General features: G+C 50.6%; 2 long non-coding RNA genes across 2 annotated transcripts; one reads left to right on the forward strand and one right to left on the reverse strand.

Moving 5' to 3' along the window:
• Nucleotides 1-2,591: 2,591 nt before the first annotated feature.
• On the reverse strand, nt 2,592-20,144 carry LOC309347087. The gene is made up of 3 exons (XR_014158836.1): nt 20,035-20,144; nt 16,339-16,508; nt 2,592-2,973 (listed from the first exon to the last, which is right to left on the reverse strand). It is a non-coding gene; the product is annotated as an uncharacterized lncRNA (long non-coding RNA).
• Nucleotides 16,434-18,722, forward strand: LOC309347084. Its single transcript, XR_014158833.1, has 2 exons — nt 16,434-16,552; nt 18,401-18,722. It is a non-coding gene; the product is annotated as an uncharacterized lncRNA (long non-coding RNA).
• Nucleotides 20,145-21,751: the final 1,607 nt, after the last annotated feature.

Genomic DNA, 21,751 nt, shown 5'->3' on the forward strand with positions numbered 1-21,751 from the left:
TCCGATCTGGTTGAAGTCTGGTTGAAGTTTTTGGAAAGTTATAATGGAATTTCCCTGTGGCAGGATAACATATTGCTGCAGGTTGACTTTCAGGTGCATTCAGACAGTTTCTGCTGCTGCCCATGTGGAACTAACACAGATGATGGAAAATGGTATGCTCATTAATTTTCTTTCTGCTTCATAGACACTAAACCTGAATGACCAAACTTCTTCCTGATTAGATATCCCTCTCACATTGGTGGACTTTGATCTAGGTCATTATGAGCTCTTTGTGGGTTATGAGCTCTTTGTAATGTGTGTGGGCATTATTGTCTTGGAAGATGTTTAGTAGGGCCAGTTCTGGGGTGACTTCTAATACTTGCTTGGTTATTTTGAGGAGACTCGAAGCCATCATCTAAGACAGGACATTCTTTAAGGTGGTTCTTCCCTGCATAAGCATTCAGGAAGACCTTCCCGTGTACAGCCATCATGGAAAATATCAGCTGTCCTGCTTTCAAGCCTGGTGCTCTTCTGGTCTGTGATGAGAGCCACAAATGAAGCAGAAGCTCAGCCCAGGGGAATTTGAGTAGAAGGAGCAGCTGTTCTTCCAGGCACCAGAAATTTGGGGGAAAGAGCTGGAGGGCTGCACCCAATGTTCATGCTCCTCAGAGTTGATCCTTTATAATGAATGCACATCATGTGGAACCATTGATTATGCTGGTTGGAGCTCTTGGGAGGTGGAGTCAAGCACAATCTGCAGGACCAATGCTTCCCATACTCTGGTGTAAAAGCTGCTGGGGTGGACATGATCGCCTATGGGTGTGGACCCAATAATTAGGTGGATGAAGGTGATCTCAGGGTGTTCCCCTCCTGAGTCAAAATGTGAGGTCAATTGTTTTGTTTCCTTGTACAATGCTTAGAGATTATCATAATGATGCAGTCTACAAAGTATTCAAAACAACAACAACAAATTCCTCTTCAGTGTGACTAGGATCCTGCAAAGCCTCATGCCACTTTGTTTCTGAGCTTCACTGTACTGCATAACACTATGCTCAGTGCTATTTTTCTAGAAAAAGAGGTGCCAGAACTCACAATGAAGTCACATTCTCTTAGAATGGCAATGGCACCAACCTGAGAGGTTTGGGAACCTTTCGGTTCTGGCTGAAAAAAAGCCCCATCTATGTTTGCCAAACTAAAATCTCTCTGTTCATCTAGATCCCTGGACTTTGCAAGAAGACAATGTGGTGCATTGGTTAGCGTGTTGGACTAGGTTCCTGGAAGACCAAGCTTCAAACCATGAAGCTCATTGGGTGACCCTGAGCCAGTCATTACCTACCTCACAGGCTTGTTCTGGGGATTAAATGAGGGGTGGCAGAACCATGTACACCATCTTCAGCTCCTTGGAGAAAAAGGTGGGATAGAAATGCAATAAATAAAGAAAATAAAACAATCAGTAGCCACAGATGGGCTTTTGGTGGTATCCACTGTGAGTCCTTCTCAGAATAAAACCACCAAAATGAATGAACATGAGCAATTGGGTCCATCACCTTCAGTGGATACACTTTGAGTAGAACATAATTAGGCAGAAACCCTATTATCAATGAATTAGACTAATCCACTTTTCATGCCATCCAAGCTGGTGACTATCAGTAACTTTTGTGGGACTGAGGTCCATAGTTGAACTATACAGCTTATTTCCTTTGTCCTGAATCTTCTGGCATTCAGCTTCATTGGACAGCCCTGACTCCGTTCTAGCGTTATGAGAGAAGACTGTCCATAAAAATGGAAAGCTGAATGTCTGTATGTTATGATGATGTCTCAATGTTCTGAACATAGAAGTAAATAATCTGTGGACACAAGAAGAGCCTGGCTGCTGGATCAGGCCAAAGTTCCTAAATTATTAGCATAGGGACACAATAATGGCCATGCTACATCTGAGCTTCAGCAATCAGCTCAGACCTCTTTACATGCTGAGCTTCTGAGGTAGACTGAGGGAAGAACCATAGGCCCGATTCCCTAGCTTCTCCCAAGGTGAGCTAAGCCTGGCAGGACAGCTTACTCAATGGTCTTAACCCCTTTATGCCTTAAGTAGACTTAAGCATGTTGGTTATATGAGGCTGGTTAGCCCACAGAACTTCGCAGCCAAGAGGGAGCCTGACTCCTTTAGGGCTTTGAACACAAATAGAAGTACATTGAATTGAGCCTGAAATCAAATGGGCAACCAATGCATCTGGTTTATATGTGATGAAAATGGAACTCCTGCTAGTAATCTGGCTGATGTATTATGAATCAATGGAAGTTTCTGAGTTGTCTTCAAGGGCAGCACCATGTAGAGCACTTTGCAGAGGTCCAGCCTGGAAGTTACCAGAACATGGAGCACAGAGGTCAAGTCATCTGTGTCCAAAAGGGGCCATAGCTGGTGAACCAGTTGGAGCTGGAAAAAAGCACTCCTTGCCAAGGCCACCTGAGCCTCCAATGACAATCACAGCTCAGTGGGGCAGCCCTAGTGAATAAACCTCTTCTGCTTGAAACTCAACTGGCGTGACATTAATCCCAGGTAAAAACAGACACAGAGAAATGCTGGATGACCTTTATTTTTTTGAGTGGGCCATTGCAATTGATGCCTCAGTGCTGGGTTCCTTCGGCATGGAGAGAAATTAGTGGTGATGGGCTGATGTTTGAAGACCTTGTGCTGAACCTCTGAGCATCTTTGGGAGGAGGGAGCGGTCAGAGGTTAGATCAAAATGAACTGGAGCATCGCAGGGTCTCGTTGCAGAAGTGGAGGTGCCTTGAGGAGGGCCAGCAGCAGGCAGGAAGGACATGTTGCTATGACATAGCTACTGGGTGGTCTGGTGCAGGCTGATATTCCTTAGGCTTGCCATCATTTTCAATAAAATTAGTTACCCCTTTCAAAAGAAGGGCTGCCACTGCTGCATTCCTTTTTGCCTTTGGGGCACGTTTCCTGATTGTATGAATCACATTGTTCAATGCCCCCTGTTGGTAGCAAAGAGAAGATAGTTGATATCATGACCCAGCATCTGCAGACACCCTTCCTCGCGTTACAAGTGTGGAGTGGAACCTTTGTCCCTCTGGTCAAGAGTGGAAGAGACTATCCTCTTCCACTGCAAACTGTACTCAGTGTTAGAGCATCTACCCTGCCGGGTCTCCTGTCCTAAACCTTGGAGATCTTTTGTTCCTCAGAGTGGACAATACCGAGCTATATGGACTGTCTCAGTATAAGGCAGGTTCCTCTGTTTCTCTTTAAACCACCCCTTTATGAGAACCACAAAGACTAGGATTGTACTTGAGTTTGAGGGAAGGAATGTAGGCCTAGGGCCCTCATGCCTATGGGACTGCCTCTCCTGCTTTGCCCCATGGAGGACCTTAAGTAAAGCTAAAGGTACCCCTGCCCATACGGGCCAGTCGTGTCCGACTCTGGGGTTGTGGTCCCATCTCACTTAAGAGGCCGGGGGCCAGCGCTGTCCAAAGACACTTCTGGGTCACGTAGCCAGTGTGACAAGCTGCATCTGGCGAGCCGGCGCCACACACGGAAACGCCGTTTACCTTCTCGCTAGTAAGTGGTCCCTATTTATCTACTTGCACCCGGGAGTGCTGTCGAACTGCTAGGTTGGCAGGCGCTGGGACCGAGCAACGGGAGCGCACCCTGCCGCGGGGATTCGAACCACCGACCTGACGATCGGCAAGTCCTAGGCGCTGAGGTTTTACCCACAGCGCCACCCGCGTCCCATGAAGGACCTTATGGTCCACAAATAACAACATTTTGGAGGTCCCGAGCCTCAAGGAGATTAGACTGACCTTGACAAGGACCAGGGCCTTTTCGGCCAGGGCCCTGGCCTGGTGGAACACTGTGTCACAAAACACCAGGGCCTTGCAGGATTTGACTTCTCTCTGCAGGGCCTGCAAGACGGAGCTGTTCTGCCAGGCCTTTGGTCGGGGTTCAGTCTGACTCCCCCTCCCCTTTCATAAGAACTTGCATGAAAGTGGCCTCCCAATTTTTCTCACAGACCCATATAAGTTCAGCAGAAACAGTTGGGCCTGGTGAGCATTTAAGATCCCCAACCCTAATCTGTGGGTTGCCATCTGATTGGATTTTATTTTGATCCTGATCTGATTTTAGGATGTATTTCAATTGTTTGCCTGATTTTATGTTAATGTGTTATACGTTTGATGTTAGCCGCTCTGAGCCTGGATTTAGCCAGGGAGGGCGGGGTAATAATAATAATAATAATAATAATAATAATAATAATAATAATAATAAATAAATAAATCATCATCATCATCATCATCATCATCATCATCATCATCTCAGTGTTAGAACATCTGCTTTGCATGCAGAAGGTCCAAGGTACCAAAGACTGTGGTCTAAACCACTGAGCCTACTGGGCTTGCCAATCAGAAGGTTGGCATTTCAAATTCCTCTGATGGGATGAACTCCCGATGCTCTGTCCTGGCTCCTGTCAACCTAGCAGTTTGAAAGCACGCCAGTGCAAGAGTGATGGCCTGGGATTCCGATTCAGAGGCTGAACCAGAGGAATCCCAGCCTGCACAGGAGTCCCCGCCTCCAGGGCCGGCTGAACTGGGGCAAGGCCTAGATTCTGAGGAGCCTGCACCTGTGTCAGATCCTCAGGAGCAGGCACCAGGTGAAACCCTTCTGGCCCCAGAGGTGCTTGAGGACTCAGTGGCTACAGGTGAGCCTCCTCCGGGGCCCAGTAACCCTTCGGCCTCTCCTGAACTACAGAGGCTTAGGGCAGAGAGGCGAAGGGAACTGGTTGCTCCCAGGAGGAGTGCTCGCCTTAAGGCCAGAGGAGGCGGGGCTCCTGGGGACCGGGACCGCCCCTGGCCTTAGAAGAAGATAAAGGTCAGTCAGACCGGTCCCAGGTTGCGGGAGCAACGTCGTTGTTGGCTTCAGATCTTCCAGTGTTCCTGTTCCCTGCCCAGCCTCCTGCTTCTGACCTTCCAGCATTCCTGTTCCCGCCCGGCTCCCAGTTTCGGACCTCGCCTCTCATCTTGTGAACTCTGACTACGATCACGGTACCTTCCCCCCGGGGCCAGCACAGTTTGCTCCCGCCACACCCGCACTCCCCCTTCGTTGGGGTGCGTTCGGGAAGAGCCAGAGGCCATGGCTGACCAGGCAGCTGCGCTGGTGGCATTGGCCCAGGAAAACCAGGCCTTGACCCACACCGTTCAGCAGCTAAGCGATGTGGTTGCGGCGCTTCAGCAGCGGTTGGAAGCCTTTCCAGATCCTGGGGCCGACGCCCTAGCTCCAGGCAAGTACCCAGTGGCCTTGCCAGAGAAATTTGATGGGACCCAGGCCAGTTTTCCCATGTTCCTCGCCCAGGCCAAGTTGTACATTCAGGGACGAGCCCGGAACTTCCCTGACGACCGCACCAAGGTGCATTTTTTAATCAGTCTGTTAAAGGACCAGGCGGCCAAGTGGGCTTTGCCACTGCTCCGGCAAGACTCTCCTTTGCTAACGGACTATGTGGGGTTTTGTAACCACTTAGAGACTGCGTTTGGTAACCCTCTGAAGGAGAGCCAAGCTAATCGGGCGATTCGTCGGTTGAGACAGGACAAGTCCACAGCCGCCGCCTATGCCACAGAATTTCGGCTGTTGGCACAAGACTTGTCTTGGAATGACTCTGCACTATGGGACCAGTATCTTGAGGGACTGTCAGACGAGATACTGGACCAGTTGGCCATGATGGATCGTCCCACCACACTGGATACCCTCATTCAGCGGAGCCTGCAGATAGACGATCGGTTGGAGGACCGTCGCCAGGCCCGGGACCGCCAGCACTCCCAGCTCCTAGCGCCAGTCCTTCCCAGCAGGTCCACGCCCACAGCCGAGTTGTCAGTCGAGCCAACGCCGCTCGGGGCTGCGCGACCTCGGCTCTCCCCATCGGAGAAGTCGCGGCGTCGGGAGGGGAACCTGTGTCTTTACTGCGGTGGGGTGGACATTACGCCCGTTCCTGTCCCGAGAAGCTACCAGTCGCAGGGAGACCGCCAACCTCGGTAGCCGAAGGCCCGAGCAACGTGGGGTCCCAAACCAAGCAAGAAGGGCCCTCACCAGTGGAATTGCGACATCTCATGGTACCGGTGCGTCTCTACCCGCCAGGTGGGCCCTGGATTCTTACCCACGCTTTGGTAGATTCAGGGGCAACCCGCTCCTATATGGACGCTGCCTTTGCCGCTCATCATCAGGTGCCACTTCAGAACAAGCCAGAACCGGTACAGGTGGAGGCAATTGACGGACGGCTCCTGCGTTTGGGTGCCGTCACTCGGGAGACCCAGCCCTTGGTCCTGTGTCTCCAGGAGCACCGGGAGGTGCGAACCTTGGACATTGCTTCCATGCCCTGGTTCCCCCTGGTGCTCGGAATGGACTGGCTGGAGGCTCACAACGTTCAGATTGACTGGGTCAAACGGACCGTGCACTTCCCAGACCCATGTTCCCATGCTCAGTCCGAGATGCTAGCGGCCGCACCCACGGAGGAGGCAGCACCCACGCTCCCAGCCGTGTACCGGGACTACCAAGACGTGTTCGAGGAACGGGGGGCAGACCAGCTGCCGCCGCATCGGTCTTTTGACTGCGGCATAGACCTCCAGCCCGGAGCGCCCCTACCGGTGAGTCGCTTATACTCTCTAACAGAGCCAGAGCGCGAGGCTTTGCAGGACTTCTTGCGCAAGAACCTGGAGCGTGGTTTCATTAGGCCTTCTACCTCGCCCACCGCTGCCCCAGTGCTCTTTGTTAAGAAGAAATGTGGGGAGCTCCGCCTTTGTCATGATTACCGGGCCCTGAACAAAATTACCATCCCAGACCGGTACCCCTTGCCCCTTATCTCGGAGTTGCTGGAGCGGGTGCAAGGGGCACAGGTGTTCACCAAGCTAGACCTCCGGGGGGCCTACAACTTGATTTGGATCCGAGCCGGGGATGAGTGGAAGACAGCATTCGGGACCCGGTACGGGCAGTTCGAATACCTGGTTATGCCTTTCGGTTTGTGCAACGCGCCTGCTGTGTTCCAACGGTACATCAACCACGTGTTCCAGGACTTGCTAGACAAGTACGTGGTGGTGTACTTGGATGACATTCTGGTTTACTCCCGTGACCCGGCTCGCCATGAGGGACATGTCCGGACCGTGCTGCAGTGCTTGCGCGAGCACCGTTTGTATGCAAAGCTCAGCAAGTGCGAGTTCCATCAGCGGTCTGTGGACTTCCTTGGTCACCGGCTCTCTCCAGATGGGGTGCAGATGGATCCTGGGAAGGTGGCAGCGGTTCGAGAATGGGTGGCACCACGGAACCTCAAGGACCTACAGCGTTTCCTGGGGTTCGCCAACTATTACCGGACCTTCATTGCAGATTATGCTCATCGCACCACCCCGCTGACCTGGCTACTGCGCCCGAAGACGCCGTTTTCCTGGGACAAGGAGGCAGAGGAGGCATTTCAGGGGTAGAAGGCCTGTTTCCAGAGAGCGCCGATCTTGCAACATCCTGACCCCGCTCGACCCTTTGTGGTGGAGACCGACGCCTCCAGTACGGCTCTCGGTGCTGTCTTGTCTCAGCAGTATGGACCTGAAGCGCCACTCCTACCCTGTGCCTTCTATTCCCGCCAGCTCCTTCCAGCGGAGCGTAACTATACCGTGTGGGAGCGGGAACTACTGGCCATCAAGGTGGCCTTTGAGGTCTGGCGCCACCATCTGGAGGGGGCACGACATCTGGTGGAGGTGAGAACCGACCACCGGAAGCTGGAGTACCTCCAGACCACCCGCAAGCTGAACCAAAGGCAGATCCGGTGGGCGTTGTTCTTTTCCCGGTTCCAGTTCCGGATCCGCTACATCCCTAGCTCCCAAAACCAGAAGGCGGATGCCCTGTCCCGGAAACCTGAAGACAACGCAGACACGGTACAGCAAGCAGTACCCACCACGATCCTACCACCAGCGGCATTCCTGGCCACCCAGGAGGCGGAGCCACTGCAGGCTCGGGTGCGGGAACAGCAGCGGGTCGACGCTTGGGCCCAGGAACGACTCCGGGAGCTGGCTGAAGGGTCCAGCCCTCAGTATCCAGGGCTGGTACTGCATCAGGGCCTTCTGCTGCACCACGGTCGCCTGTACATCCCGCCAGGGCCACTGCGGCTGGAGGTTCTCCAGATGACCCATGATGCCCCAGCAGCGGGGCACTTTGGACGGTATCGGACCACCCATCTGGTAAGCCGTGAGTTTTGGTGGCCCCGCCTGAAGGCTGACGTGGCTCGCTACGTTGCTGGTTGTGATGTCTGCCGGCGGGCCAAGGGCCCTACCGGGCGACCCCCGGCCTACTTCAGCCATTGCCAGTTCCACCACGTCCTTGGCACACGGTTTCGCTGGACTTTGTAGTGGACTTACCCCCGTCTCGTGGCTGTACCTGCCTTCTAGTTTTCTCCGACCATTTCACTAAGATGGTGCACTGTGCCCCCTGCCCATCTGTACCCACAGCCAAGGAAACCGCTCAGCTGTACCTTCAGCATGTCTTCCGCCTGCATGGCCTACCTGAGCGTGTGGTGTCCGACCGGGGTGTTCAGTTCACATCCCGGTTCTGGCGAGCATTACACCAGACCCTCGGGACAGAGGTCTGCCTCTTGTCAGCCTACCACCCACAGACCGATGGCCAGACGGAACGGGCGAACGCGGTGCTGGAGCAGTATCTCCGGTGTTACTGCAGCTGCCAGCAGGATGACTGGGTCGACCACCTAGCATTGGCGGAGTTCGCCTACAACAACGCGGTGAATGCGTCCACCCAGCAGACCCCGTTCCAGGCCAATTACGGTTATCATCCACGGCTGTTTCCAGATGTGCTGCCAGCATCCGCTGTCCCTGCGGTGACGGAGTTGCTTCAAGAGCTCCAGTCACAGCAACAGCTTTTGGTGCAGCAACTGCACCAGGCCAAGGAGGCGTACAAGGCCCAGGCCGACCGTCACCGCCAGGTGGGGCCGGAACTTCGCGTCGTTGACCTGGTATGGCTCTCCACTCGCCACCTCCACCCCTCTCGACCTTCGCGGAAGTTGGACGCCCGTTTCACCGGCCCGTTTCCTATCGTGGACCAAGTCTCACCTGTGGCATTCCGTCTCCGGTTGCCCGCAACCCTGAAGGTTCACCCGGTCTTCCACAGGTCCCTTCTAAGTCCGGTGGCCCCACCCGACGAGTTCCACCCGAACCGTCCCCGACCGCAACCAGTTTTGGTTCAGGGAGAGCCTGAGTACGAGGTGGAATGCATTCTGGACTCCCGATACCGCAGGGGAAAGCTGCAGTATCTCATTGACTGGAAGGGGTATGGACCGGAAGACCGTTCCTGGGAACCAGCGGCCAACGTCCACGCGCCTGCCTGCCTCCGAGAGTTCCATGCGGCGTACCCCGGCAAGCCGGGTCCGGACCCTCGATTGAGGGGGGGCCTGGGAGGGGGGATGGTGTGATGGCCTGGGATTCCGATTCAGAGGCTGAACCAGAGGAATCCCAGCCTGCACAGGAGTCCCCGCCTCCAGGGCCGGCTGAACTGGGGCAAGGCCTAGATTCTGAGGAGCCTGCACCTGTGTCAGATCCTCAGGAGCAGGCACCAGGTGAAACCCTTCTGGCCCCAGAGGTGCTTGAGGACTCAGTGGCTACAGGTGAGCCTCCTCCGGGGCCCAGTAACCCTTCGGCCTCTCCTGAACTACAGAGGCTTAGGGCAGAGAGGCGAAGGGAACTGGTTGCTCCCAGGAGGAGTGCTCGCCTTAAGGCCAGAGGAGGCGGGGCTCCTGGGGACCGGGACCGCCCCTGGCCTTAGAAGAAGATAAAGGTCAGTCAGACCGGTCCCAGGTTGCGGGAGCAACGTCGTTGTTGGCTTCAGATCTTCCAGTGTTCCTGTTCCCTGCCCGGCCTCCTGCTCCTGACCTTCCAGCGTTCCTGTTCCCTGCCCGGCCTCCTGCTTCTGACCTTCCAGCGTTCCTGTTCCCGCCCGGCTCCCAGTTTCGGACCTCGCCTCTCATCTTGTGAACTCTGACTACGATCACGGTACCTTCCCCCCGGGGCCAGCACAGCAAGTAGATAAATAGGTACCACTGCGGAGGTAAGGTAAATGGCATTTCTGTGTGCTCTGGTTTCCATCACAGTGTTCCGTTGCACCAGAAGCAGTTTAGTCATGCTGGCCACATGACCCAGAAAGCTCTTTGTGGACAAATGCCAGTTCCCTTGGGCTGAAAAACGAGATGAGCCCCACAACCCCATAGTTGCCTTTGACTGGGCCTAACCATCCAGGGGTCCTTTACCTTTACCTTTTACCTAATCCCTGGCATCTGCAGGTGGGGATAGAAAAGAGCCCTGACTGAACCCCTGGAGAGCTACAACCAGTCAATTCATAGATAACATTGAAGAACCAATTGTTCGACTTGGCAGAGGGCAGCTTTCTATGAGTTGTTGAGATTTAATTGTTATTACCTGTCAGAGCTGCCCGAGGTCCCAGCGCACAAAGGACCAACGCCAGTTCGTTGTTATATACAAAAGTCTTTATTGAAGTTCAGTTTCGATTTCAAAGCCGCGGTGCGCAGCTCTACGTCTCAACTCTAGACCGCTGAAGCTCCGTCTGAATCTCCTCCCCCCAGACACCAGTTTAAGACTCTAGCCTTGCTCCACCTCTTCCTTTGCTCTTTCCTCCTCTGGGTCCGCCTGTCCGCTGGGGTCTTGCCCTTTCTAGACTCTTCTGATGCTGAGTCCCCTGAGTCTTCCCCCAGCCTCCGGCGGGCTTTGGGACCTGGTTCCCAATCCGGGTTTTCTGCTGTCCCGCGCGCCTGTACATTTGAACTTGGCGCGCGCGCCCAGCCGGCAACCTTTCTCCTGACCGTTACACTGCTCCTGTCACTGCTTCCCCCTTCGGGGGTGCTAGCTGGACCTGACTTCCCCTCCGTTCCCTCACTCTCCGATAGAGGCGTGGTCAGCCCTGACTCATCTTCTCTCCCTGCTGGAGGAGACGCTGGCCCTGATACATGGGACTCTTCCCCCCCACTACGCTCTGGTGGGGGAACTGGTCCTGATCTCCCGCTGCTGCTTTGGGAGTCCCCGCTGGCCCCTTGCTTCTGGTGCATCCCCCCTGGGACCCCCCTTGCCGTGGCCCTCGGCGCCCCCCTCTGGGAATCTTCTGATTCGCTGGAGAAGCTCATGGAATCTCTCGTGCCACTGTTATACTCCCCTACGCTGCCCTCAGATTCTTCCCCTTCACTCTCCATTTCCTCTCTCCCCTGTGCCTCTGCTCCTGAGCCCCTGACATTACCATTACCATAATTATTATTAATTATATTTATATCCTGCCCTTCCTCTGGGGCACCAAACAAAACAAGAGATAAATGAATTAACTCATCTAACAACATCTGAAAACAATTTCAGTTCAGATGCCACTGGTAGCAAGTGCTAGTCCTACTCAGAGAAGACTCTACTCAGAGTAGATTCCTTGCAGTTAATGGACCTAAGATAGCCATGCCTCTTAACTTCAATGAGTCTACTCTGAGGAGGACAAGCATTGGATACCACCCTGTGTCTTAGGAGATCTGAGAGGAGTCCCACTAGACAGCAAGCAAAGGCCCATCTGGTGCAGTATCCTGTTCCCAGTGTGGCCATCCAGAAATGCACAAGAAGCCCACAAGCAGGACCTGAGCCCTTGGATGGCCATGTTCAGTTTGAAACAGCAGAATGACAACTCCTTGGCAACAGGATGGAGACCCCTTGTTAATATCAGTTCCTGGGAATCCCAAGTGTCAGGGAGAATAGCTGTTACCTTCAGGGCCTGCTTGTGGGCTTCTCCTTCAGTTGACTACTGTGAGAAGAGGATGCTGGACTAGATGGACCCCTGGCCTGATCCAGCTTCAGGGCTGTCCTTATATTCTTCTACTTACCGTCTTGCCCTGGGCTGAATCCTCAGCCTGGACCTCATCCAGAGCTATAATGGACCAGATCAGCAACACAGCAACAAAGAGGGTGATGGAGAACTTCATGATGGCTTCACGCTGGTCAATGGAGTGGAAGAGCTTCTCCTTTGGTCTGTTCTGTCCCAGGTGATGGCACCAGCTCTTTATATACCCTTTCCTTCATGAGCAAGGAAGAATCTGGGTTTGTGCCCGGCCAGTCAGCTGGTTTCTTTGTTTTTAATCAGGAGTGGCTTGGGTTGTAAGGTATTGTTGGCTAGGGAGCAGGAACAAAGTTATTTGGAACATCATTTACCTCTGGTCTTGGCAGACATCTCTTTTCCACGTGGCCAGTTTCAGAGTTTGCTGGGGCCCTAATCGGTTATGAGGTTGTCATGGCTCATTCCCTGGCCAATTAGGGGAAGAAAAACTGTGCTGAACAGGGGGTTCCCTTCTATTTCCCCATCCCACAATATTTCCACTGCCACTAGGGTGATAATAAGCTAAGAAATGCTCTGCTGGATCAGGCCAGTGGCCCATGCAGCTCAGCATCCCATCTTCACAGGGGCCAAGCCAGACCTGAGCACAAGAGCATTCTCTCTTCCTGGAAACCCAACAACTTATGCTTGGATGGGGGCTCAATTTTGTTGATGTAGATCAGCAAGTTAAGTAGAGGAGAATCTTTGGAGTTGGTTTTCAGGATGGTTCAGAAAAGGGCAGCCAAAATGTGGAAGGGAATAAAGTGACTCCCCTACAAGCAAAGGTTGCCTCATTTGGGACTTTTGGGTTCATAGAAAAAGTGAGTAAGAGGCGATGTCAGGGACTGGACAGTGGAGGAGGAATGGTGGAGACCGCCTCCCCCTCCTCCTGAACTTTCCAGAGAAGAGGAAGTCAGTGGTCTGCGGGAGGGCATAGCTCAGAGGCAGAGGAGGAGAGAAGCTGGGAAATAATGGGAGAGGAGCAGGAAGAAGAAGAAGCACCAGGGGAGAGATAGCTGACAGACTCAGTGTCTTTAGAAAACATGCCAGGCCCCCCCTCCCAGAACCTGGAGGTCATTGAAAGTAGGAGAGCAGAGAGCTCAGAGGTAGAAGGCACAGATCAGCCACCGTAGGAATGACGTATAAAGGGAGAGATGGAGGGGTGGGGCTTAACTTGGAGAAATGCCATTATCTAAGAAAGATGGCATTGCTATCTCTCTCTCTGTTAATACAGTGGTACCTTGGGTTACATACGCTTCAGGTTACATACGCTTCAGGTTACATACGCTTCAGGTTACACACTCCGCAACCCCAGAAATAGTGCTTCAGGTTAAGAACTTTGCTTCAGGATGAGAACAGAAATCGTGCTCCGGCGGTGTGGCAGCAGCAGGAGGCCCCATTAGCTAAAGTGGTGCTTCAGGTTAAGAACAGTTTCAGGTTAAGAACAGACCTCCGGAATGAATTAAGTACTTAACCCGAGGTACCACTGTATTGTATAAAAGACTTGGTAAGAACTCTCCTTGTTTATCTAATACGTGGGAGGGATTGGATTCCCTGAAGCCTGACTGGTGACAATGATAGAAGCTCATAAAATCCCACATGGCATGGTGAAAGTGAACAGAGGAAAGCTTTTCTCCCTCTCTGATAATACTAGAACTCATGGGCCTCCACTGAAGCTGCATGTCAGAAGATTCAGGATGAGTAATAGGAAGAACTGCTTCATGCAGTGGATAGTTAAATTATGGCACTCCCTCCCACAGGAGGCAGTGATGGCCACTGACCTAGGTAAAGGTAAAGGAACCCCTGACCATTAGGTCCAGTCGTGGCCGACTCTGGGGTTGTGGCGCTCATCTCGCTTTATTGGCTGACGGAGCTGGCGTACAGCTTCCGGGTCATGTGGCCAGCATGACTAAGCCGCTTCTGGCGCACCAGAGCAGTGCACGGAAACGCCGTTTACCTTCCTGCCGGAGCAGTACCTATTTATCTACTTGCACTTTGATGTGCTTTTGAACTGCTAGGTTGGCAGGAGCAGGGACCGAGCAACGGGAGCTCACCCCGTCGCGGGGATTCAAACCAACGACCTTCTGATCAGCAAGCCCTAGGCTCAGTGGTTTAACCCACAGCACCACCCGCGTCCCCGTTTTTATAAGGTGCTCCAACATTAAATAAAAATCATTTCCCCATCAGAGAAGAGGCAATAGTTTTGGGGGCGGTGGGATTTTCCCCATGATAGATTACAGCTGTAATCTCTTTTTTTACAATGTTAACATTACAAATATTTCTTTGAGAGGTGGCTAGCAACTTCCTTAAGCATCTCGTCTGACTCCAGGTTTCAGAGAGCATCTGGTGAGTCTATTATTCCATTAGTCAGGAAGCGCAAAATTCTGTTCCAGTCCAAAAATGAATACTTAAGAGGTATATTTAAGAGGTACATTAACTTTTCTACATGAAGGAGTACAGCAACTCTGTTGATATGTCTAAGACTTATCACCTTGTTGCTGTTCCAATCTCCAGGCTGCACAATGGCTTTTGCAGAGAAAGTGCTGTACCTTTTGAGAATGTTTTGAACAGGTACATTAATTTTCCAAGAGCACAACAACTCTGATGCAGGAACAGTATGCAAGTTGTTTAATGAGCTTGGTAGGTTACTGGTGGGGAGTGACCTACACAGTGAAACATGCTGTTAACCAAGCGTAACTTATATTGTCCCCAACATCCATATGGCAAAGTTGCCCTGAGGAGGACTTGGACCTAGATGACTCTCAAGACCTTAGTCACTCCTTCTCCACTATCCAGTTTTGAGGACGTGTCTCTTCCACTATCTTCAGACTCTCAAAATGACTCACTTGTAGCTTTGCCTGATCCACAGACATGCAGGAGGATGTGACTGCCGAATCAGTTGTGGATGCTTTTTAGGCATCAGAGACAGCTCTCTCAGAGGGGGTTCCTCCACAGGAGAGGAAAGCCTCCGCAGCCCTCTTAAGCCTTCATATGCCTCTTGCTCTTTTCTGAAGCAACATCTTCCATGCCTCAGCTAGCAGGGCCCATTGAGAGATCTGTAGGATCCTGATTTGCCTTTCCTTGCCAACCTCTCACAATTGCTCCCACCTCCGGGGTGACTGCCAAGCCCCAGTAGAACAGTAGCAGAACTCTTTCAGGCTTTGGGGCTGATGTAGTCAATATGCTGCCTTCCAAATCTTTTGGAGAACAGCTCTCAGCATCTCTTTCCATGTAGCTTCTCCTACTGCACCACTGGACAGGAGGCTGTAACTTCAGAATCAGCCATGGACTATTTAAGGGTTGCAGATGACTCTTTTGGGAGGGCATAGATGCTTCAGGAGAAAGGTTTTTTTTAGCAATTTCCCTCCTCCGACGCTGCATTTGTGATTGGTGTAAATCACATGCCTGTCTGAGAAGAGTGTGGGGAATGGAAGACAGTTTTATCTCTTCCGCTGTATGTACTTTTTTACTTGTGCCTGTTTGTTCTCTCAGAGCTGGAGAGAACGGACGCCATTATGCTTTTGTCTGTACATTATGCTTTTGTCTGTACATAGTGCCTGGATAGTGGAAAGGGGGACACTGAGGACCTGGGAGTCATATAACTCCAAGTTCACCTCAGGTAAAGGTAAAGGGGCCCCTGACCATTAGGTCCAGTCGTGACCGACTCTGGGGTTGCGGCGCTCATCTCGCTTTATTGGCTGACGGAGCTGGCGTACAGCTTCCGGGTCATGTGGCCAGCATGGCTAAGCCGCTTCTGGCAAACCAGAGCAGCGCACGGAAATGCCGTTTACCTTCCCGCCGGAGCAGTACCTATTTATCTACTTGCACTTTGACATGGTTTTGAACTGCTAGGTTAGCAGGAGCTGGGACCGAGCAATGGGAGCTCACCCCATCAAGGGGATTCGAACCGCCGACTTCTGATCAGCAAGTCCTAGGCTCTGTGGTTTAACCCACAGCGCCACCCACGTCCTGCAATTATAAGTTAGGCTTGCGTCAGTGTCCTGGTCAGTCCACACCTGTACCCAACCAAGCGCATTATACAACCTGCATACTGTTCCTACAGCAGAGTTATTGTACCCATTAATGAGACTGTTGAAAAGTTAATGTACCTCTTAAGTATGTTGGGGAAGCAACATTGCTTATTTTTTTCAAAAGGACCGGGGAGCTGTGGCAAACTTTGCATGATGCAAATTTGGAGTCAGTATCAGAAATGTCTAAGCCAGGAGGGGTGAGACCCAGAGTGGAATGAACCAGACGAACAGTCAAGGAAGAGAATGGAGGAAATCTATTCAGCCCTGGCAAGGAACTCAGTGTTCCCCACACAAGATGGCCAATTGCTCTCCCTATTTCTGGTTTGAGGCCAGAAATAGGTAGCATCACCCAACAGATCTCAACAAGGGCTATATAAGGAAGGCAGAGCTCCACTTCAGGCAGAGCAGAGACAAGGAACAACCCTTCCTCACCTCTATTCCTTTCTGCCAGCCGAAGGAGGAATTCCGAATCTGACCCATCATGAAGTTGTGGCCCATCCTGCTATCTGCAGCACTGCTGGTTTTGACTCTGAGCATTTCGGTTCAGGGCAAGGAGGATGACAACGATACAGCTAAGAGCGACACAGCTAAGAGAGACACAGCTAAAGTGGAAGGGAAAATAGAGTTTGAAAATTTCAAGGAGCAGGTGGGTACAGGCAATTCTACATGCAGTTCTGATGAGTTTGGGGGAGGATGGGAGCTCAGCGGTCGTGCTGCTTGCTTTGCATCCAGAAAATCCCAGTCCTACCCACAGAATCCTTAGGTAGGGCTGGATCCTAGGAGTGTTCACAGCTCTTGCCTCCCATCTGCCCTATGGCCTCAATCCAGGCAGGGTATGAATCAGGCCTTGGGCCAATCTGGCAACTACTTGGCCTTTATCAGATATTATTTTTTATTAAAGTTTCCAGTTATAGAATTTCCACAAATAAACACCCACCAATAAAACAAAATAATACACCAACTTCCCTTCTTCTCCTTCCATGGTTCTTTTAAGTTTCCCATTCTTACTGCATATTCTATTCCAACCATCTAATTTTCCCTCCTTTTCATGTTACCTCAAACAAAATTGCAACTGTTGAATTCACATTAATCTTGCTCATGTTTTCACTTGCTTTCAGTTATTTCCCACGTATTCCACACACAAAAATCATTCCTCTATATAAACTCAATCATCTTGTTTTCTTACCCTGCTAGTTAAGCCTGCTAACTCTGCATACACCATCATTTTTAGCTGCCATTCCTCCTTCCTTGGGACCTCTCCCATCCTCCATTTCTGAGCTTACAAAATCTGAGTTGCTGTAGTTGCATATAGAAATGTGCTCTTCTGGCCCCTGGGAACCTCTGTCTGTACCATTCCCTAATGGAATGCCTCTGGTCCTCTGCCCAATTTTGTTATGTCATTTCCCAAGCAACTGCTTGTTCTGTCCTGGATTTGTTCCTGCAGTAGAATAATAAAATCATAGAACTGCAGAGTTGGAAGGGAATCCAGGTGTCATCTGGTCCAACCATGTGCGATGCAGGAATCACAGCTAAGACATCCCTAGCAGATGGCCATCCAAACTCTGTTTGAAACTCTCCAAGGAAGGAGAGTCTGCCACCTTCTGAGCTAGTACGTTCCACTGTAGTTCAGGGCTTGTGCATCCCCACAACTGACTAAAGGTAGGGGGGGGGTCACTTTTGAAGTGTGCACCTTTGCAAGCTGTTTGGCAAAGGCACCCATCTTGCCTTGTCCATGCCATTCCTATGCAAGGGGCTTCTCTGCAAGGCTTGCCTCTGTGTTTCAGAGGTTCTGCCTCACCTTCCTGCCTGAAGCCTACTCTGTCCTGAGAGTCATGGATGACTCTGGGGCATCCACATATGCCTGATTTGAATCAGGCCTTGGCAGAATCCAGCTCCCAAAGGAGCCCGCGGCCACTTTTCTCAGCCTACCACACTGACCTTCCAAATGCAATTCTAACAGGGGTTCAGGGGGAGGGGTCCCCAGGCAGGCAGGTCAATGTAGGGAGGGTTGCTGATGGAATCAGGCCTCAACATCCCTTCTTCTTTCTCCAATCAGATGGGCAAAGCAATGTCAGCAACAACAGAGGCTGCAAAATACTTGGCCAAAGGGGTAAAAGCGAAATTTTCAGCAATAGTCCGAGGTGCAAAGGCGAAATTCAGTAATGTATTTGGGTAAAAAAAAGAGAGCGAGGGATAACCAACAAGCCCATGAAATAGAAAACACCTTGTGTCTGAACTGTGCAGATGTGACTCTTTGGTACTTTCGCCAGCATCGTGGAATCAAAGATAGATCTCAAGATGAACCCCGACCTCTTTCCTCCACCGGGCCACCCACACATCGGAGACTCTCGGTTCTTATTGATTATGTTAAATTCCTCCTGTTATTGAGGGTGGACGGAAGCTGCTTCCTTCACTTGCACAAACACAGAGACACATACTGCAATGAAGTGAGCCCACTGCCCCCTATCTCAATTGGCTTTTGTACCCTCTGCAGGGGAAGATGAGGAGTGGCCACAGCCACACAGTTTGCATCCACTCGTCACAGCCGTGGCACAAAAGGGTGCTTAAGGAGAGCTGTTTAATAGACACCTATGTACAACACCCATTTCTGTACTGTCCTAAACGGACAGCCATGCCTTTTAGTGTAATTGAATGTCATGCAAATATAATATTATTTCTTTAAATTTATACGGTATAAATGAACGGTCATGTAATTAATTCATTAATCATGGTGGCAGCAGGAGCAAAAAACGGCTTTCGATAACTGATTTTGTTTGCTTTGTGTACTTAATAAATAGAGTCTGTTTATTCCCACATTGCTTGCTTCAGTGTCTGCCTTCAAGGAGGGGGGACGGACCATTCTCAGCCCGATGGCTGCATTCCCTTCTGGGTGACCATATGATTTTTACCTTTACAGACTAAGCTAGATTACACACACACCCACACCCACACCCACCCACACCTCCATCCAGGCAACCAAGAGGCATTATCAGAGTTGAGGACACATCCCAGCCAGACAAGAACACAAATAATAATAACAATGTTGTTGTTGTTTAGTTCTTTAGTCGGGTCCGACTCTTCATGACCCCATGGACCAGAGCACGCAAGGCACTCCTGTCTTCCACTGCCTCCCGCAGTTTGGTCAAACTCATGCTGGTAGCTTTGAGAACACTGTCCAACCATCTCATCCTCTGTCATCCCCTTCTCCTTGTGCCCTCCATCTTTCCCAACATCAGGGTCTTTTCCAGGGAGCCTTGTCTTCTCATGAGGTGGCCAAAGTATTGGAGCCTCAGCTTCACGATCTGTCCTTCTAGTGAGCAGTCAGGGCTGATTTCCTTCAGAATGGAAATAATAATGATAATAATAATGATTATTATTATTATTATTATTATTATTATTATTATTTATTATTTATACCCTGCCCATCTGGCTGGTTTGCCCCAGCCACTCTGGGCAGCTCCCAACAGAATATTAAAAACACAATACAGCATTAAACATTAAAAACTTCCCTAAACAGAGCTGCCTTCAGATGTCTTCTAAAAGTCAGGGAGTTGTTTGTTTCCTTGACATCTGATGGGAGGGCGTTCCACAGAGTGGGCACCACTACTGAGGAGGTCCTCTGCCTGGTTCCCTGTAATCTCACTTCTCCCAGTGAGGGAACCAGCAGAAGGCCCTCAGAGCTGGACCTCAGTGTCTGGGCTGAACGATGAGCGGTTCACTCGCTGCGAGAAGCCAAGTCACAGGGAACCAGGCAGAGGGCCTTCTCGGTAGTGGCACCCACCCTGTGGAACGGCCTCCTACCAGATGTCAAAGAGAAAAATAACTACCAAACTTTTAGAAGACATCTAAAGGCAGCCCTGTTTAGGGAAGCTTTTAATGTTTAATAGGTTATAATAGGAAACCCAGCCAGATGGCTGGGGTATTAATAAATTATTATTATTATTATTATTATTATTAGTCATGATGGCTCAGCTCTGCCTCCATGGTCTAAGGCAGCAATGCTTCTGAGTACCAGTTACACCTCAGGAGAAGAAGGTACTCTTGTACTCAAATCCTGCTTATGGGTTTCCCACAGACAACTGGTTTGCCACCATGAGAAGAGGGTGCTGGACTAGATAGGTCATTGACCTGATTCAGAAGGCTCTTCTTTTCTTCTGCTCTGGGAGAGACACGTCTTCAAGCCTGGATAGTGGAGAAAGGGGTGCTGAGGACTGCTTGGTCATCTTAATCAAAGTCCTCCTGAGGGCAACACTGTGACATGGCTGTTGGGGGCATAATAACTTAGGCTTGGTCAATTGCATGAGTACTAGTCACTCCACACCAGTAACCAAACAAGTTCACAATGCAACTTGCATACTTTTCCTACAACAGAGCTACTCTATCCATTAATGATACTGCTGAAAAGTTAATATACCTCTTAAATAAGTAGGGGAATGTCCTTAATTTTTTATTTTTTTTTAGTTATTGTGGAATTTGGAATTTGGAACAACAATGCGGTGATGAGTTTCTAATTAGGATTTGAAAATCTGCTATAGTAACTTCCAGACTGGACTCTTGTGATTCTCCATACCTGAATAAAATAAAATAAAATAAAGGGTAGCTTCAGTGGGTTCAAGACATTCCTTTTGAAGCATTTTTCTAATGCACACATACAGTTTTATGAGATTGGTGGGGGTGGGGAGAGAGAGAAGAAAAGGAGCTGTTGCAAAGAGTGTGAGCCAATTTCCTCATTGAGCTCAGAAACTGTGAAATTTGGGACGTGTGGGACCCAGAGCAGAATGAACTGAAGAAACAGTCAAGGAAGAGAATGGAGGAAATCCACTCAGCCCTGGCAAAGGGCTGAGTGTTCCCCACATCAGCATGAAATGGCTTATTGCCGTACTAAACTTCACTTAGTTTAAAGTAGGTAGCATCACCCATCTCAAACAGGTCTGTACAAAGAAGGCAGAGGCAGGGGCAGAGGAAGGGGGGTGCGGTGGGTGCGGGCCGCCCCGGGTGTCACCACGGAGGAGGGTGACAAAATGCCAGGCAGCACTCACTGAGGAGACAATCTCAGACAGATCAGCGACAAGGGCCAGCTCTTCATCACCTCTATTCGTCTATGCCATCCGATGGAGGACTGATCCATCAGAAATGTGAGCATTTCAAGTCAGCGCAAGGTGAAGAACAAGAGTAAGAGCAAGTCTGAGGAGCAGGAACAGATTGAGGACAAAGACGAGGATGGGGGCAGTAATCAATTTTCTTGCAGTCACTAAGAACAAGGTGAGTAGAAGCAATGCTAAATGCAATATGTGTGTTTTTGGGAAGCATGGTAGAGCATCTGCCTTGCATTTAGAAAACCCCAGTTCAATCTCTGGAATCTCAAGATAGTGCATAGATAGTCCTCTGTCTGAAGGTATGGAGAGTCGCTGACAATGCAGACAATAATGAACCAGATGAAACAACATGGTAAAAGCAGCTTCTTGTGTTCCTATGAACGGGCCCTTCAAAGTCTCCACAATGTATTCAGCAGTGGCTTGTACAAGCAATGATCATATAAGATTGTGAGAGGCACACTCTTGTCTAGTATTATTATTATTGTTGTTATTATTAATAAACTTGTGGCACAAAAACTTATCCAAGCGATTCACAACATTCTTAAGAGTCCTTAAGCAAAGGCTTTGTGTTTGTGTGTGATACACGGCTGGTGTCTAGTGAGACTGATGGGGCAGAAGGCAGGGAGGTCCACAGAAACTGGAGCCACAGGCAAGGACAGGTGGTTCCAAATAATTCTAGTTTTCATAGAATCATAGAATTGTAGAGTTGGGTCATCTGGTTTAACCCCCTTGCAGTGCATGAATCACAG

Source organism: Podarcis erhardii (genome assembly GCF_964252035.2).
Source record: "Podarcis erhardii genome assembly, chromosome: 7".
In the NCBI taxonomy this organism is placed as follows: Eukaryota; Metazoa; Chordata; class Lepidosauria; order Squamata; family Lacertidae; genus Podarcis; species Podarcis erhardii.